We start from the raw sequence: 20,029 nt of genomic DNA, 5'->3' as shown, positions 1-20,029 counted from the left end.
GGGTACCCAGAGTCCATGGCTTGCGGGAAGGTGAGCGCAGATCTAGAGGAGGACGATCTATAGGAATTTTGGGCACCTAGAATTTTAGGAGACTGAAGGAGAAAGGGATATTTGAGAAGAACCGACAATAGATTCCCCTCACTTGCTCACAGTAAAATTGCGGAAGCACAACATTGGCACGAAGCACAAATCTAAGATGGCATTAATCGGGGACTACTGGGACGAGCACACGACTAAGGAATTTTTTTATCTATTGGGGGAGTATGAGGACTTATTCCCAACTTTATTCGCTGAATTAAAAGGAATCAAAGGAGACATTGGAGAAATGAAAATTGTGCTAAAGCCTAATGCCAAGCCTGTGAAGCACAGATCGTATATATTGAATCCAAGAGTAAAAGAAAAGGTCAAGAAGGAGATAGATAAGATGTTGGAAGCGGGACTTATCTTTTCGGTAGATGAAGCAAAATGGGTCATCCCAATAGTGATCGAGAACAAAAAGGATGCCATGGAGATAAGGGTATCTTTCTGATAAACGAAGCAGAATGGATCAGCCCAATAGTGATCCAAAACAAAAAGGATGCCATGGAAATAAGGGTCTGTGTAGGCTACTGCAGCCTCAACAACACCTATGTACATGACCCATTCCCCATGCCTTTCACTGATGAGGTTTTGGATAATGTTGTGGGGAATGAAGCATACTTCTTCAAAGATGGGTTCTCAGGGTACCATTAGGTTAAATAGCAAAGGAGGACAAGAAGAAAACAATGTTCACCATAGAATGGGGCTCGTATGCATACCACGTCATGCCATTTGGGCTAAAGAATGTTCCTGCTAATTTCTCCCGGATTGTTATCGTTGCTTTCAAAGATTACACTCACCGATTTTTGAAGGTATACATGGACGATTGGAAAATTTATATCATTTTGAAGAAGCATGACAACTTACTCAGAGTGATGTTTGATTGGTGCAAACAATTACAAATCTCTCTGAACCTAAAGAAGTGTATCTTTGCAGTTCCATTTGGTACGTTGTTGGGCCACATCATTCGCAAAGAGGGTGTTTGTGTGGACCCTGCAAAATTTGTGGCAATTGTAAATATGGACCTGCTGACCAATTTGAAGTAGTTGCGATCAACGCTGGGCCACATAGGGTATTATCGCCGATTCATTCGCAGCTATGCGTCCATCACCGCTCCCATAGAGAAGATGCCCAAGAAGATGAAAGCATTCAAATGGACAGAGACTTTTCAAGTGACATTAAACATCCTGAAGGAAAATTTGAAAGTGCTTCTATCTTAGTATACCCAGACTAGAATAAGAAATTCCACGTACATATTGATGCATTGGGCATTGCTCTAAGGGAAATGTTGGCGCAACCAGGAGAAGGGAACTTGGATCATCTGATATACTTTGCAAGTAGGAAGTTTTCAACTGCAAAAAATAACTACACCATGACCAAGAGAGAAGCATTAGCCATGGTGTACTCCTTGCAAAATTTTCAGCACTATTTAATTGGAGCCCCATTCACATTCTTCATCGATCACTCGACATTAAAATACTTGGTAAACAAGCCAGTCTTAGAGGGAAGAATCTGCAGGTGGTTATTGTTGTTCCAAGAGCTTACATTTGAGGTCATCATTAAACTAGGTTGGTTGAATGTGGGACCTGATCACCTCTCAAGACTTGAATCGGGGGAAAGTTGGGGCTCCCTGGATGACCAACTACTAGATGCTCATTTCTTCCGCATAGAAGAAATAGTAGATTACTTGGAAGAAATCACATCTTTCCTGGCCATAGGGAAATGTCCGGGGGAATATATGGCAAAGCAGAAGAGATACATGGTGGTGCGAGCATGGTTATGGTGGCCTACACTCTATAAGGATGCCAAAAATATGCGAAAGGGTGTGGTGTATGTCAGAGAGTTGGAAAACCGTCGCATCGTGATGAGTTACCATTATATCCGGTATGTGTAGTACAGATCTTTGAGAAGTGGGTAGTTGATTTCATCGGTCTGATTAATCCACCAGCGCGTCATTCTCAAGCATGGTATATTATCACAGCTACCAAGTATCTCACATGATGGGCAGAGGTGGCACCAGTGAAAGACTGTACAACAAACACAGCCACGAGGTTCATTTTTTTAAACATCATATCAAGGTTTGGGTGCCCAAAAAGACTAATGAGTGACCAAGGAACTCATTTTATAAATGAAACAGTTGCGTCTCTCCTGCAGAATTTCCTAGTCCAACATCATAAGAGAATCCCATACCATCCTGAGGCTAACGGGATGGTCGAAGCCTTCAACATGATACTTGAAAAGGGACTAACAAAGATATGTTCAGCAAATCGAGATGATTGGGATGAGCGTGTACCAGCCACACTATGGGCATACAGAACGACAGTAAAGAGATCACACAAGCAAACACCTTTCTAGTTGGTATATGGACGGGAAGTCGTGGTACCAACTGAATTTGCAGTATCGAGCATCTTCATTTCTCAAACTACAAATATGACAGACGATGCATCGCTACAGAAGCACTTTGAGGAATTGATGGAATTAGATGAAGCCATATTTCTAGCCGAATTCCACCAATCCATTGAGCAAAGAAGACAGAAAGCATGGCATGACAGACACATTAAGAAAAAATATTTCACAATCGGAGGGCAAGTTTTATTGTATGACAGTAAGTTCCAGAAGTTCCCGGGCAAGTTTCAGATGCATTGGTTAGGTCCATTCATACTCGGGAAAATCAGGGAGTCCAGAGCAGTGAAGCTCATGCAACTAGATGGAATATTGATACTAGAATGGGTGAATGGTGCATGCCTGAAGCCTTTCCACTAGCCCAACACCCAATTTTCTAATTGATGGGGTCTCTGAAAAGGGCCCATAGGTAGGTTTTAGAGTAAGTAGGAATAATTCAGTCAAGCAGTCAGTCCATTTATTTATTTACTTCCAATATAATAAAACCCATGTGTTAGTTAAGTTGTAGCACCTATGCCACCACACCGCAACCGACTGTGGTCGAGGAGCTCAGTGACATGTTTCACAAGTCTTATTCATCGTACTTAGAGTCCTTTCCATAATAATTAGGAAATAATACCCCTGTCAGGTAAATTTCCATAGAATCTTTTCCTGTTACGGAAATAATTAACTAATAAATGCCCACCATTACGATCACATTATTACCCATCTGCTCCACTTTGTACTTTTTTCCATGATACGTCATCTGAGTCATTAGCTGCACAATGTGCCAAAGAAGTCTAGTACAACTGGGCTTAGTGCCTATGCAAGGAGTTCTTGACAAACTGTCGCGAGGCGTAGGATGAGGGCAAGGCCTTTCATTATGCCTGGTGACTATTGCTAATAGTCTTGGTCACATGGAGGATGTCAGAGGACAGTCAGTTTCCTCCACAAGACCCAAACCTTCATGAGGTAGTGAAGTTCGCTTCGCTCTAGGCAACCAACGATGCAGCGCGGGTCACTGAAACCAAAATGTTCTAGGTACTATTCGAGATGGATTTGTGTACAGTGATCATCCAAAGGTCGAGGCTGTCACCTACCTTATATGAACAACTTATGCCCTGTGTAGAATTCAAGGTGGATTTCAACAATGTATCAATCTGCGCGCGATGAGATCCAAAGAAGACATTGTATAAGTTACCTTACCTTGTGGGTGAGGTAGATGTAGAGGATATTGTTTAGAAATGGCGAGGGGAGTGACTGCACCCATCAGATCCAGGCAAGGGAACTAGTAAGGTAGTGAAAGGTACCTCTGTGCAGACCAAAATAACACAAAAACTGAAGGAGGCAGAGTAGGTTGCAGCTCGAGAGAAAGATGCACAACAAAAGGAAGGTTCTGCCAAGGAAGTTGTTGCTAAGGCAACTATCGACAAAGAGTGGGAGCACAAGGAAACCACTATAGAGGTTTAGGAATCTGCCTCCCATCATCCTTAGGACCAGGACGAGTCAAATTGCGAAGGAGGCGAGGGTGCGGAGCAGGGAACCTCATTTGTGCTCAAGAGAAGACCAAAACAGACAATATCGGGGCCGCAAAAGAAGCAGAAGGCAACCAAATTCTCCAAGTTAGATATGTTATTCCTCACTGAGGGGGACTTAGACAAGATTGGAGATAAGGTCCATGATACGATGACAGTGTTATAGATCCAATTTGAGTAGCAGTACCAGCAAGCATTGGGAAATGTGTATAAGGATCTGCGTGAGCTCTAGATCTAGACGAGGTGACTCCAAGTGAGCGTGGGTCAAGCAAGTCTGCAGCTAGTGAGCGCAATAGTCCTAGATATATCGGACTTTGGATCTTAGAGTGATTCAATTACCAAACGAGGCCATATGCGCCCAATCAAAAGAAGCGGACACCTAACTATCACAGATCAAGGATCTAGGTGTCAATCGCGTGGCACTCCCTATCTAGACCCTACATGAATTGCACCAAGGTGTATTCGATGAGCTCAGGGTAAGGGAGCAGTGCGCACTACTTGTGATCATTGAAGTCAAGACCAACAACCAAAAGATATTTTCAGAAAAGGCGCAGGTGTTGAAGGAGAAGGAAGAAATTTCTATGTGCAACCAACATTTGGAAGAAGTGATTACACAACAATGTAATGTGCTACCTAAACTCAATATTCCAGCAGAAGCAGAATCAACAGAGAAGATACAGAAGTTAGTTGTGGCGGTCAGGGAGTCAAAGGATGAAATCGTCTGAGTCCGATTTGGACTACAACTACAGCTTTTGGAGTTGCAGTTGAAGCTGCAACCGACTACTCTGCTAGAGGTCGAGGAGCAACGATCAAGGAAGGAATGGCCACATTAGATGCAATAGTCAAGGAATGTACCAAATTATTTGAGCAGGACATCGAGCTTTGGACATCTCCGTAGGAGGATCCCACTTTGCAAAAGATCGACACTAGCCTTAGGGAAAAGAAACAACAATTTGATGAGATAATGTCGATTGCGTTCACTTTGGTGCCATTCCAGCGGTTCGCACGGTTACAGGAAGGAAAGCAGCTGCAAACTAGGATTGAAGATATGTGCTAGAAAGAGTCCATTCTAAGGGCCATAACCCAACCTTGGATAGAGGAAGCCAACCAGATCATTATGTCCATGTAGAGAAAGTTAAAGGGAATCCAACATACACAAAGGACTATGGGCCTCATGGTGGAAGGACCCACTATGGAGAAGCTCGTCGAGGAAGTACACCAGGCCACTATGCGGGCCCATCTAATTTGTAGGTTCTGAAGATGGAGTTTCGCGAACTCCAAGACAAGATTGCAGTGCCATCTAAGTGACTCGAGGACGAGTCACAAATTGTGTTGGGGGCCTGTTGGGATGAGGTTTGTGGGGTAAATTTTGATAAATTTTGTAAGTTATTTTTGTAAAAATGTGAAGTCTCCGCGATTTGTGTAAGTGGAGCAGGAAGATAATAATATTCAAAGGGGATTTAGTCCCTTAGGTGGGTAGGTGATAGTAAGTTTTGAGACCCGCCCATGGTCCGTGGACCATGGTATTATAAGAGAAAAGGCTATAAATAGAAGAGTCATAACAAGTCTAAGAATTAAGTAATTGATAGAAATATTTGAAAAGGTAAGTAAGAAAAGACAGGAAAGGTTTGTTTCCTGTACTTAGGTGAAGGGGAAGGCTACTGCAGCTGAGTGCACAGAGACCTTGGTAAGTCTGTAGGCTGAGTGCGTAGCCCCCTACAACTAAGGGCACAGGGAAAAGGAGTTTGTACTTGAATGATTATATCTAATAAAGATAGTTTTGAGCCGATTTTTGTGCATTTGTGTATTATTTCTTACTTATGCAAGTTTTTGTATTTTCTCTCTGTATTGCAAATTACATGAATTAATGTTTATATTGTGCGTGAAAGTAGTAGATCAGTACTATTTATACATGTTATGAATTCTTAAAGGCCTTCACGAAGATCTAGAAGTTGTTTAAGTAAATTACTATGATTATGTGTTCTGGAAGGGTTAGGGTTCGTGAAGATAAAAATAAGCCCTATAAACCTCAGGAACCCATCACACAGACCTTTGGATGCATAAACCTGGTTCTGTCATCCCCTAATACTGCTTTGGGTGAGACTGCAGCCTACGCTATGCAGGTTGTTTCCAAAAGGGCCATCAGTTTAGGGTTTTTTTGGTTGGTGCAGATAACATTGAACCTGGGTCAGGCCCCAACAAGCCAACACCTTCTCCTAAAAATAAATACCTAAAATCTAGGGATTATTTTTTCTTTTTTCTATTTCAAGAAAAGATAACTAGCATGTATGTAAGGATTGCACAGTTCGGAAGGGAACTGGGAAACCTATTGCCACATGCGACAGATAATTACTGAGGGAAAATTCTGCACTATTTCTGAGCTAAGTGGCCTTGGTTGGCTGGCCAGCTCTGCGAAATTTTCTAGAGCAGTGATGTTAGCCTGCTCTGCACATTTTTCTGGAGTAGTGCTACCGGCCAGTTCTGCAAATTTCCAAAGAGCAGTGCAGCTGGCCTGGGCCACTCTGCACATTTCTAGAGAGCAGTGTAATCTGGCATGCTTTGCGCAATTTCCAAAGAAAGGATGGTTGGTCTGCTATGTGCAATTTCTGAGTTCAGGACAACTGTTGGGCTGCTCTGTGCAATTTCCGAGGGGAAGATAGACTACCTTCAGGATTGCGCAGTTTTTCTCGATAACCAATTAACCAGATGTGAACCAACTTCTAGGTCATCTTATGGTTGACCGACGGGACAAGTGAATTAACACAAGTTGATAAGCGATGGATGAAAACAAATAAACACAATTACCTGATCAGTGTAGGATAACTTCTATGATTTCAAGGAGGAGGCTCCTAAATGAAGCGAAGGCAAAATTTTGGAGGGTGGTTGTAGGCGCTACAACACTATATTTGTCATAATATGCTCTCCCTCTCAACTGGGTAGATATACACTTTCTTTATCCAAGCTTCTTCTCTACTTAGGGACAAATCCATCAATAGCTCAACCACACAAGATCTTTCTTTTACATCATCATATCATCAAGGAAATTCAATCTTCGGAACATAATATCTTCTAACTTCACATGGAAACAAGGCTATATATTAATTAACAATGTACACTTCAATGCCATCAATATTATTTCAACTCCCTCTTTCTATCATGTTGAACATTATCATCAAGTCATCAACAAAACATCTTGAAGACTATGTATGTGTGAATCTTCAAGAGCAAGGTTAACCAAGCACAAATATATATATATATATATATATATATATATATATATATATATATATATATATATATCTTGCTCAAAGCTTTTAATAACCCTAGATGCTCTCTCTATGATAATATGTTAACCCTAATTTGATAAAGTTGATTTCATGCTCTCTCTCTCTCTATATATATATACAGAGCATGAAATCAACTTTATCAAATTAGGGTTAAAATATTATCATAGAGAGAGAATCTAGGGTTATTAAAAGCTTTGAGCAAGAACTTGAACTCTAAACATCAAATTCTAAATCTAGATGGGATAGCAAAGAGAAGCGATTGACTACGGTTACAATTTCATGCCTTAGAATTTTATAACACCCTTTTGCTTAGGGTTTTGTCACAAACCACAAATACCATCAATAAAACTAAACCTTAGATATTAACAACTAAATCAAGTTAGAATTTCAATCATAGCAAAAGCATTTTTACATCTAGTGTTTTATTATCATGCCTTGTAATCTTATAACAATTTCTACTAGGGTTTCATTGTAAACCCTAGATACATCAAACCTTAAAGAGGTTATGGTTTCATCATAACATCAACAAACCTTAATAATTAAAAAGCTATGGTTTTATAGTGAACCCTAAAGGTTAGTCATTTATCAAAGTGATCAAACAATAAGTAATATGACAGGGGTTGATTTAATTGCGATTTAATCTAAAGATCAAACACCCTGACAAATAAGAATAATTATGATTCAAAACCCTAGACATGAGAGAGTTAGTAATACAGAGCAAACTTTAAAAACAAAAACAACCGTACCTTCTTATATGAATAATAAATGCTACAAACGTTTATGCATACCTTGATTTTTTTCTTTTACAAACCTTATAGCGTTTCTTTATTGAAGGGATTCCTCTGCGACAAAATTTCTTTTCTTCTTTTAAATCTAGTCATAATTCTTATTTCAAGCTCCCTCTTGCCTTTTAGAGTATTCCTACAAACTTTCCTTCCAATGAAAAAACAAGAGAGATGATTATAAACAAGCACAAATGAAACTAAACAAAATATAGGAAGTCAACAAAGAAGAAGAAATAAAGAACAAGATACTTATCTTTTGTGAAAACTTGGGGAAGATCTCTCTTGATCTTATATCAACTTAGTCTTGTGAGGAATTCCTTTAATTCATCAAAACAACTCAAAAGAAAAGCATATTAAATATACACCATATAAATCACAAGATTGATCCTGGATACAAACATAAGAGAAATTCTACAAGAACTAAAAACAATAGCCTGAACTATAAGTGAAGGATACATGAGACTTAATATAATAAGCCTTTGACTTCGGGGTCCTCATTTTTAGAATTTGGGGTCCCTTTCTCTCTTCTTGTTTTTAGGATTATCAGGACATTTATTCTTATAGTGTCCCATCTTGTGATAATGATATCATTTTATTTTAGATAGATGAATCTTCCCACTATTTTGTTTTGGCCCCTTAAACTTCTTAATCCCTCCTTTCTTATTGAAATGAGCATAGTAGGCATTTGCAACCTTTTCTTCATTTTCTTGTTTACCTTCTATCAAGGAAAGAGAAGTTTCTTCATGTATGTAGGTAGACCACATTTCTTCAAAAGATGGATAATTCTTCCAACTACTAATTCCTATTGCAAAGGAATTCCAAGATTTTGGTAGTCCTAGAAGGGAAACGATCACAAGTTCCTTTTTTGGAACAATTTCATCAATTTCTTGTAGCTCATTTTTTATATGGGAAATTCTTACAAAATAGGAAGACAATGTATCATTCTTTGTCGTCTTGACTATTCGAAGTTCATTCTTTAGACTTGCGACTTGCCCAATATTTTTTATTGTAAACAACTTTGAGAGAGAATCATACATTTTATTGAAGAATCTAATGCAGATATGTAAGGAATCAAGTTGTCTTTGACTCCATCCATAATTAATTTCATGGAAAGAATATCAATTTCCTTGTATTTCTCCTTTTCAACATGATTTAAGGGTTCCTTGACTTTTCCTAGTACAAAATCCAATACCTTATTCTTTGGAGGCTCCTTGAATCTTGTTCTCAGATTTCATTCATGAAGCCATATGAATACGTTCTTGATGAAGACTAGATATCTTTTGCAGCGTTCAAAAAGTCGTCTACTTTAAACTAGCTTGTAGGGAAACAAAAACTTGTATACCTTTCAATACATCCTTCCTTCTATTAAATGGGCCTCTTCTTCTTTATGATCTACCTTGAAAAATTCTATTGAATTCTTCCTTAAGTTGATGAGAGCTTGTTGATATAACAACTACCTTTTTCCTTCTTCTTCACCTTTGCTATGAAACCATGTTAGGCAATCATAAAGCCAAAAATATTTTCTTATCTTTGATAATTACTTATGTTGTTTCTTAAATTATTATTAATTTTTTTTTTCTTCTTTAAATTCTACTCATCAAGCAACTACCAAAACCATAAACATGAAGATCAAGGACACAATATGTAGGCTCTCAGCCAGGGCAACACCCTTTCTAGAGGAAAATTGAGTCAAACTCTTCTTCTATAGAAGAACCAAGTGAAATTGAGACAACCAAGACATTTGACCAACATAAATACCTGCTCCAACGCACCAAGTCAGTATCTCAAGATGATTAGCCAAATTTGCAATTCAACTTAAGTAAAATTGCATCAATAATGCATTAGTCACAAAATTTCGCTCCTCTTACAACAAATTTTCAGCTCTACCATAGACATGCAATTTCGGCCCTCCTAGAACTTTAATTTCTTCGCACGTATGAGTCAAAATAGAGAGAAAATGGTATTTAAATTCTTCACCCAGGTTCCTCTTTCTTCGCTAGCCTTATTTTCACCTTTCTCTTGGTATTTCACATTTGTTACCTCCTCCTACAATTGCAAATCCAAATTTCTGGATGGGTGAGAAAATGAGGTCGAGTAGTTTCTTATTTATAGTAGTTGTAGCTCCTTTTCTAGGCGGACTTGAAGAACTTGAGGCGCCTTGGTGGAGGAGGGTTATATGACCAATTTACATCAAAATAAATTTTCTTTCTTGACATACAAAACCCAGGAAGGGTCTATTGCATGATGACATGGACAAAGACTTATGACACAAAACTTAGAAGCCTTCATTGGAGGCTTTGACCTACAACTAAAATAAATAAAGCATGAAACCCATGCTTATAAATAATTTTATTTTACAATAATTTTTATTTTTCTTTCTTTCGACAAATACACAACATCATGACTCCAATACAATTAAGAAGACTGATACGAGTTACATTTCTCAACACTCCATACTAGATAGTGATGTAGGAGCATCTGGAGTTAGCCAACAATGTGATGGTTTGTTCACATGTTGTGGCTAAATGAGTTGAATTTCATTGACCTGAGTGGTCAAAAGTCAGTTTTGGTAGAGAGGGTTGGATCTCTCGAAAATGATCTTTACTTCATTATTGTAATAATTAGAAAATTGTCTTATTTTATACTAAGGGATAAGTTGTTAGCATATGTGTGTAATAGAGCTTAAAAATAGAGATTTGATTATTAGATTTATCAAAATAGAGATCGATTTGTTAGTTAGAATAGGATTTGACTCATAAAAGAGAAGAAATGTAATGGAAAGGTATTAGCTGAGATGATTGAGAATTGAGTGAGAGGTGAGAGTTTGAGTGTTAGATAGGGTTTTGAGATTGAGACAGAGGTCAGATAAATCATTGTAATTGAGCCGAGAGGGCCAAGACTCTGTAACTTCTATTATATTGAATAAATTGATTTAGTGTGCAACTGTGTGTTAATCTTGGTGTAGACTCTCGTTTACCTCTGTGTATCCACGTTCTGAAACGTAAATAGATATTCTCTCTGTTTTCACACTTTAATGGTAAATCTTAGTATTTATGTGTTTTTCACTAAATCACAATCATTTAGTGTTAAGGGGTAATCTTGTAATTAAGTGTTAAAACATTGATTAAGTGCTTTATTTAAGTTTTCTTTAATGCATGTGGTTATATTGGAAAAGCGGGTTTGATCAGCGAAGGTGGTTATTAGGCGAAGGAAAAGTTGTAAGTGGTAATTTGGGGTAGTCACCTGATTCCATTAACCAAGCGACACGTAGTACTCGGGTGGAGAGAGAAAACTGCTTTATCAGGAGGGTAATCCCCGTGCAAGTGGCTCACCCGATAGCACTATCAACCGTTGGATCAAGTGCGCTTTGATCAATGGTGGAGGAAAATCGGACTATTTTGTTGATCAAGTTGAGTGATGACCGTTAGATCTGGAGAGAGGAGATCAACGACGTAGAGTGATCACCGAACTTTTTTGTTGATCAGGGAAAGTGACAACCATTAGATCTGGAGAGAGGAGATCAACGACGTAGAGTGAAGTGCCTGTTTAAAAGGGAAAGTCAAGGTGGGACTGATGTGTTTAGGGGAAAATTGGGACCCTCAGTGTAAAGTAAGCCATGGACAGAATCCTCTTAAATGTATCTGATTGGCTTTAAAGTAGCCAATAGTCTATTTTTAAGACTACCACCTTAGTTTCGTCAGCCTCCTACGTCATTTTGGAATCAGAGCATAGAGATTGAGTTTGACTTAAGTAAACATGCCACCGAGGAGAGGAGCTGCCATAGGTCGAGGAAGACCTGAAGCAAATGCAGTTCTTCTGGAGGAGATTCTGAGTCTACGTACAAGGATGGACACAATGGAGATTGCTCAGAGGAGAACTCCTAATGAAGGAGTTGATAGTGCTGAAGGAGTTGATAGTGCTGTAGAAGAATCTCCTGAGAAAGAAGAAGAGGAAGAAAATGAAACTACCAAAGTTATCAAGATGTTGGCTAAAGTAGGTGGAAAACCAAAGGTGGAAATTCCTGCGTATGAATTGTTGAGGGACAAAGTCCCCTAGGGTTTTAGGTCAATACCCTAGCAGAGCGAGGGTTATCTACAGGTAAAAAACAAGCATTCCACACAACCATGATACTTAAATAAGCAAACTACACGAACAGAGGTGCACCTAGGGGTCCTTTGTTTGGGTAGATCTAGCCAGGGTCCAAACCCTCTTGGAGTTCCTCTCGATCCTTGAACCTGCAAAACAACCAATTCAAAGGAGCATAGCCATATATAGACAAAGTATCATATAGAAATCAACCTCATAACTTATTGAAAGGTGGTTAGTTATACATTGAAATAATTATACATATGCAAACCATAACAATAACATCATAAGCATGAAGAAGATTGATTTTGGGAACAAGACAAATGTTTCTTTATTGCAGATAACTAAAACAAAGCAAGGAATGATATCACCTGAATCTTCCTCTTGCTGGATCCAAGCGGAACCGTCCTCCGGGTCCGTCCAATCCCAAGTCTTCAAAAGGCTCCGTCCATGACTCACACAAGGATATCTCAACTAGTGAAATGACATCATAACTCAAGGAAACAAGGGTTTCCTGTAGTGGGGGGAGTGCTTGAAGCACAAGGATCTTCAGACCTAATCACAGATAATCTCAACAGAGTAATTCTCTCTATTCTTTCCTCCCTTTGGCCTTCCCATTGAAGCCCTTTTATACTTCTCCCAAAGTAGTTTTTTATTTGGGAATTCGTTGGGAACAGTTGGGCCACGAGCACTAATAGGTAATCAATAGGTAAAACCCATGATCTCTGCCCGAAATTAAGGAGATTTTTTTTTTTAAGTGTTTTAAGACATATACGTGGGTTGGGTATACTTAGACCTGCGTACACACGTGTTTAGCTCAGGGCAATGTCATGTATAGGGAGTAAAACACTGTTTTTTAAGTATTTGGACCAGGTCTGGAAGGAGGGGTTGCCCTAGGCCATAAATGCAACATCAAAAATATCAAGGGTGAGATTTGGAGCTATAATAGATGCCCCCTAATATATGAGGTCAAAAGGGGTACATGATAGTTGAAATGTATTAAGTACATGGAAAGGAAACTTGTCAAAAACTGAGAAGGACTTCACCAGATTTCAACCTGCCAAGCCACAAAAGGAGATCAGAAGGAAACACTGTCTGAGGCGGGCATACCCATGCTCAGAAAAGGTAAAGCATGTCTGCATATCAAGTACAAGCAGATCCACTAAGTATACAAGTATAGAAGACTGGAAATACATAATGGATCATCTGATCACGATCGAACAAGTACATGTCTGAATATCACATATAAGAATGTCAATGATGCTGAAAGATGAAGCTGATCACTGATATCAAAGACTGATCCCAAAAGTACCAAATGAGCATGATGGAATAATATGGTACTACACTACAAACTCGGGTGCCAGCATATAGAATGTCGCCATGAATGACTGCAACATATAAGGTGGAGTGGTATCAACTAGCAGCAACAAGAGCAACTGTCAAGTGAACCAATGATTGTTGATGCAACCCGAGGTCTTCACCGACCACCGTGGTACATTTATACACAATGGGAATAAATGATCTGAAGTCGACCATGTGAGAAATCGTTAGATTACCGGTCATTGATGTATACCGTTAACAAACACGAGACTACTCATCGATAATGATAATAAGAGTCAAGGTACCATTACAAACTAACAAGTGCCAATAGATGAGCTGAAGTTGAACACCTATAAGAATCTATAGATCAGGAGACAATGATGGTTTCCCACTGTCGATAGCGAAGGATCTGCCATTGATGATTGCAAACCCCAAGGTATTGCCAAGTGGACTCTAGACCTTTGCCCCAGAGAAATGAGCCGTAGTCGATGGGGAAAGATCTGCTAGAAGGAAGGCATTAAGGCATCCTTCATCAGTCTAGCGCGAGTGTAACCCGTAGGCTAATAATGTGGAAGGAATTGGACAAAAAAGATGTAGTAACCCAACCGAAGCACGTTTCTGGCATACACAAGATGTAGATAGCACACAACAGAAACCCTTTGAACCAACCAATAAAGAAAGTTGACACAGAGGCGAGGTATCCATTAATAGGGTCAAATGGAAACCAAGGTACTGCACGAATCCCAATGTGTGATAGTGTAAGCTAACGTCGAACACAAGGGAAACCACTCAGTCAAAGACCCATGATACTGATCGATGTTGAGCACAAGGTGACCTATCAATAATGAAAATAGGGCTAGGGTGTGGCTCTAGGCCTGTCCTCAGAGCAAGGTTTCATCGTCGATAAGGACAAGACCCGCCAACAAGAAGTCAATGGAGACCTTCTCAAACCGGCATGAGTAAAGGACCAATACAACTGATGTGATGATAGACAAGACACTGAAAACTAGGGATGGAAGACTAAAAAATGAGTCAAGAGACACCACAGAGAGGCTGACTCAGGCTTACTTCCCTTGAACAAAAGCACAACTCAATGATGACCGTGTGGCAGCATATGATAACTCTATATAAGCTTGTCATGTAGGAGGCATGAACGAACTCTCCATATGATTGGAAGAGACAACCAATCGAAGGAGGACTGACTCAATAACAAGGTTAAGGCGTACCTAAGTCAAACTAAATCCCGCCCAAATGGAGGAGACTTTGTTTTGAGTGCTTTGTTCAAGGGCGACACGACTGACTCTAGCTGCCAACAATAAGTGGAAATTTTGTCTCATTCTCGCTCTTTTTTTGGAATATATAATTTTTTTGTCTTTTTCTTTAAGCTGGAAAAAGATTAAAAGAATGCTATAGTACAATGGAAAGAACGAGTGTCGGTGAAGCAGATGATCTAGTTCCTGGGATTGGAACAATCCTATGCTTAATGCAGGGAGGTGAAAACTGGTCAAAGACACTCAAAGGTGTGTTCCTTCCATGGGTCATAGGGTGTCGAGTTTCAGAAGTCAAGGGGATGCAAGTTTGATTTTGCAGACGTCATGGTCAAAAGTTTGTTTAAACACGAGTCCAAGTGAAGCTGGCTAAAGGCCAAAAGGTGAAAATAGTCAATATGCAATGCAGTAGTACAACTCAACACGAAGGAACCTCTAGGGTATCAGGCCAGAACAAAGCGAAGAAGCAAAGAGGAATGAGTCTTCAACGCAAAAGTCATGGCGGGACTACAAAGGACTCCCGAGCCTACTCAATGAAGCAGCATGGGCAACCAATGTCAGTGAGGTGCTAACTACGATGCCTGTGAAAAGGATGGCTCTACCGTCGTGTCAAAGTTTAAAAATCGGTGAGTGAAGTTAGTTTTCTAACAATGACACGATGGGATCCGGTAGATGGAGGCTAGTTATGCAAAATGCAATGGAAGAATGGCTTCCCTAACCTATATGCCAGTGAGAAAATGATACCTGCCATGACGAGTCAGCAGTCATGGAACCGACTCGAAACTATTGAAAAAGCGTCCAAAATGTCCTGAAAAAACAACCATTCTCAACATTCCAAGATCCCAAGCTAAAAGATACATGAGACAAAAAAAATCAAGTTTTGAAAAAATTTGACATTTTCAAAGCTTATAAAATAGTTTTTTGACTCACCATTGTTACCGTTTGAGTTGAGAGCACAAGGAGTGGTGAAAAAGAAGCAAGCTTTCCTTTTGCTGAAACTGACCATTCAAATCTTCCCAAAATCACCAGGTAACCCCCAAACATGTCTTGCATTCATTTGTGATTGGTTTTAATAAATTTAATTAAGATTTCACCATTGAATTTATGTCAAAAAAAAATTCGTGGCGTATACGCAGGTTGGATATATGGAACCTGCATATACGTAGGCCCTAAACACAACTGTGTATTAAACAGACCCGCGTATACACCGTTTACATTTCAAAACAAAAAATTAACGGTCAAAACTTATTTTTTCTCAGGATGCAAATCATCTGGAGGGAAAGGGAGCATGCCACTGTTGATGATGAGGTCATGCATGATCCACAGACCTTGGATTCCTTAAGAGGATGCGGTTTACTAAAATTCTTCAAAATGCCAAATATGAAGGCAAATACTCGCTTGCTCGAAATGCTCATTCACTACTGGAGCATCAAGGACGAATCATTCATGATTGATCAAATGCCACTAAGGATATAGATTGAGGATATATATTTTATCATGGGCCCTTCTTGGAGGGGAGAGGTAGTACATTCTACGAGCCGATCACGAGGTAGTCTCTCTATCGAGGACTATGTGCATATATACTGCCCGGGCCATCCAAAGAAGATTGGAAACCAAATTCCAATCAAGCATGTAGAGAGTTTGTCATTGAGGATCATCCTATTCACTATAGCCAGAGTGAATGGATCAGTCTCTTTACACTAGGCTTCATGACTGGCCATGAGCTTGGCGGTAGACTGTCTCACCATAGTATTTGATTGGTGTACTCCTCTTCTAACCAATTTGAAGAGCTAGCTAACATGCCAGACCAAAAACTTTGGGTATGGAACAATTTTGTGCTCTTTCTTCTTTGAGAAGGTCCCAACGCTACACCCTAGAGTACCAGTTTCAAGCAGTAGCCCACGAGATCCACGGATGGGCAGGTGGGTTGATCTAATGAAACGACTAGGAGGTGGGGACGTACCACAGACTGCTTTTGATGATGATTTATTTTCCTGGTGGGAGGAGCAGATCATCGCAGTGGATTATTACCTTATGCTAGCTTGGACTTCTAAGGAGATCCTGATCTAGCATTACCACCAGGCGCGGCATGGGGCGATATAGGTAACAAATGTCTTTTGATTTTATGATTTTATGATTTTTATGATTTTTCAAATATAAAAATGAACTTAAAAAATATTTTTGATGGGATTCAAATGACTAATGTGATGATCATATTCCAGATATTGGACCAGTACGACCAGATGGATTCCCACAGCATGGACGTCGCAGCCGAGGCGCTGAAGAGGCGGTTGCTGATACAGAGCGACTCCTACACACAGTTCAGCGGCACCTGGTGATATTAACTCACCGAGTACCGATGGAGGATATAGAGGATCTCCCTATAGACATGCAGCGTCACGTGGTTGGAATGCCACAGGATTGAGTTCGGACTCTTAGGCATGTGGCCAAAGCAGTGGTTGCCTATTTAGCCACTCATCCTAAGCGAGGGCATTAGATGTACTGAACATGATTATGGGCATTTGAGTCCCAATTTTTGTATATTATTTTGGACACACTTGTGTACACCTGAGATATTTTATGATATATATATATATATATATATATATATATATATATATATATATATATATATATATAGTTTCGAATTTCTGATGCTTGATTATTTTATGATGATGAATGAATGATGTGCCAATCTAAAGCTTGACTAGCAATAGAATCTGCTAACCAATTATGAGATCTTGGAATATGCAAAAAATTAATATGAGTAAATGATATTTGCAATAACCTCACTCTTAAATATTGGCGATATAAATATGGATCCCTAACCTGATAAATGTTGTTCAGTTGAGACACTATCAGCTGCGAAACAAGATATAATACTAATGAATCAATTCCATAAGAAATAGCTTTAGATAGTAGATTAATGATGGTAGTATACTCAGCCATATTATTTGATGCAGGACCAATGCATACTCCCCTTGACACCATCAGTTGACCAGTTGGATAGTAGATCACCCAAGCTACAGAAGCGAGGTTCCGATTGTGCCGACTAGCACCATCGGTGAATCCAAAATAGACCAAGTCATCCATCAACACCTGCTACAGCAGATCAAAAAGTGTCGATATCAAAAACTCCCAATGAGATATGTACAAAAATACAAAATATACAAAGAAGCCATTGCCTAGCTGCTAAGCAAAGTACTTCTTAAGGTAGAGCCCATTTCGGGGCTCCGCTAACTTCTTCCCATCGAAATCGACTAACTCATACGCCCCATTTTCTAAAACTCGTTTAATTATAAAGGGACCGTACCACATAGGCTTGAACTTGCTTGCCCCCAAGGCGTTTTTATCTTGGTCATACACCAAGACAAGGTCGCCTTTAGAAAAGACTCGAGAACGGACAACTTTATCGTACTGAGTTTTAACCCTTTTCTTATGAGCCTCATTGATTATGTGGCATCTCGACACTGCTCATTGAGATGTTCTAAATGAAGGAGGTGCTCTTTGAGACTCAAAGTCTCGGGAAGGAGCTCAACATCCAATTTAAGGGACGAAATTTCACATTCAATGGGAAATATAGATTCCAGTTCGTAAACTAACTGAAAGGGTGTAAAACCTGTGGCAATCTTGACCGAGGTTTGGTATTCCCAAAGAGATGGATACAACATAAGATCCCAATTGGACAGATTTTTGTTGATCGTCCTTTGCAGGATCGTCTTAAGGGTTTTGTTTATAGCCTCGACCTGTCCATTGGCCTGAGGATAATACGGAGATGAATGCTACTGCCGAAAACCCAATTTAATAGCCAATTTAGACATTAGTTGGTTCTCGAAATGACTGCCATGGTCAGTGAGAATGTCTCTCGGGATACCAAACCTTGAGATAATTTGATTGAAAAGGAACAATGCCGCTATTTCACTATTGTTTTTATAAGTGGGCATGGCCTCAGCCCACTTCGTGAAGTAGTCTACGGCCACTATAATGTACTTGTGATTCGCTGTTGAAGGCAGATTACAAGTAGTAAAATCAATACCCCACTTAGTAAAAGGACCGACAGTGACAACAGGGAAAAGAGGAGTTGGATGCACGCGCATCTTACAAGTATAGACTTGATAAGGATGGCAACGTTTGACCACTTCAACACAATCTTTGAAGAGTGAAGGCCAAAAGTATCCAGCACACAAGATACGTTGGGCTGTAGCAAGCCCTGAAAGATGACCACCACAAGCTCCATTGTGGCAATCATTAAGCATAGAATCCAATTCCTCTAAGGTTAAACAACACCTAAGGATCGAATCAACCCTTTGGTGATATAACATATCACTAATGATGACATAATTCTTAGCCAGGTGATGTAACTTTCGACGTTCATCCTTAGAGAAATGAGAGGGAAACTTCGAAGTCTGGAGATAGACAATGATATCTCCATACCAGGGGTCTTGTGAAGAGATGAGGAATAGATGTTTGTCAAGAAAACTCTCCTCATAAACAATATCCTCTCCACAAGGCAGCTCAGAAATTAACTCCGCGAAAACCATAGATTTTTTAGACTTGGCGAACAAGAACTTGAGATCGAATTATTGTAAAATGACGATCCATTGATTGTATTTTCCCCCAATCAATCGCCTACTGAGGACAAATTGGAATGGATTGAATACCACTAAGACAAAAGTTTTGCGTAGTAAGATATAATGGCGGAGCCGCTGGACAACATGGACAACTGCCAAAGCCAACTTCTCAATAGGAGAATAGAAAAGTTCAGGACCTACCAAGCTTCGGCTCAAGTAATAAATCACATGCTCCATGAGAGCATCATCTTCCTGAACGAGAACCATACCAATGGTTGATTCTATAGCGGCGAGATATAAAAGGAAATCCCTACCATAATCCGGTGGACTCAAAAGCGGGGCAGAGGCTAATGCCTTTTTCAAGGCATCAAACGATCGTTTCGCAAAGTCGTCCCATACAAATGGAACTCCTTTCCATAGAAAATGCATAAATCCTTTAGTGATCTCGGCATAATTCACTATAAACCTTCTTAAGAAATTAGCCTTCCCATGAATACTTTGAAGTTGTCGAATAGAGGACAGGGGAGGCAACTGAATTATTGCCTCTACCTTGAAGATCAACCCGAATCCCTTCAGTTGACACTATGAACCCTAATAACTGACCAGATGTAACCGCGAAAAAGCACTTATTGGGATTCAATCGGATCTTGTAAAATTGACATTGCTCAAAAACCAATTGAAGATGACTAGGATGATCGATTCTCTTTCAAGAACGAG

The sequence above is a fragment of the Pinus tabuliformis genome, chromosome 7, assembly GCF_031772625.1.
Source record: "Pinus tabuliformis cultivar Carrire ecotype Pingquan chromosome 7, CPIR1, whole genome shotgun sequence".
Classification (NCBI taxonomy): domain Eukaryota; kingdom Viridiplantae; phylum Streptophyta; class Pinopsida; order Pinales; family Pinaceae; genus Pinus; species Pinus tabuliformis.
Note: the sequence above shows the minus strand (reverse complement) of the source record.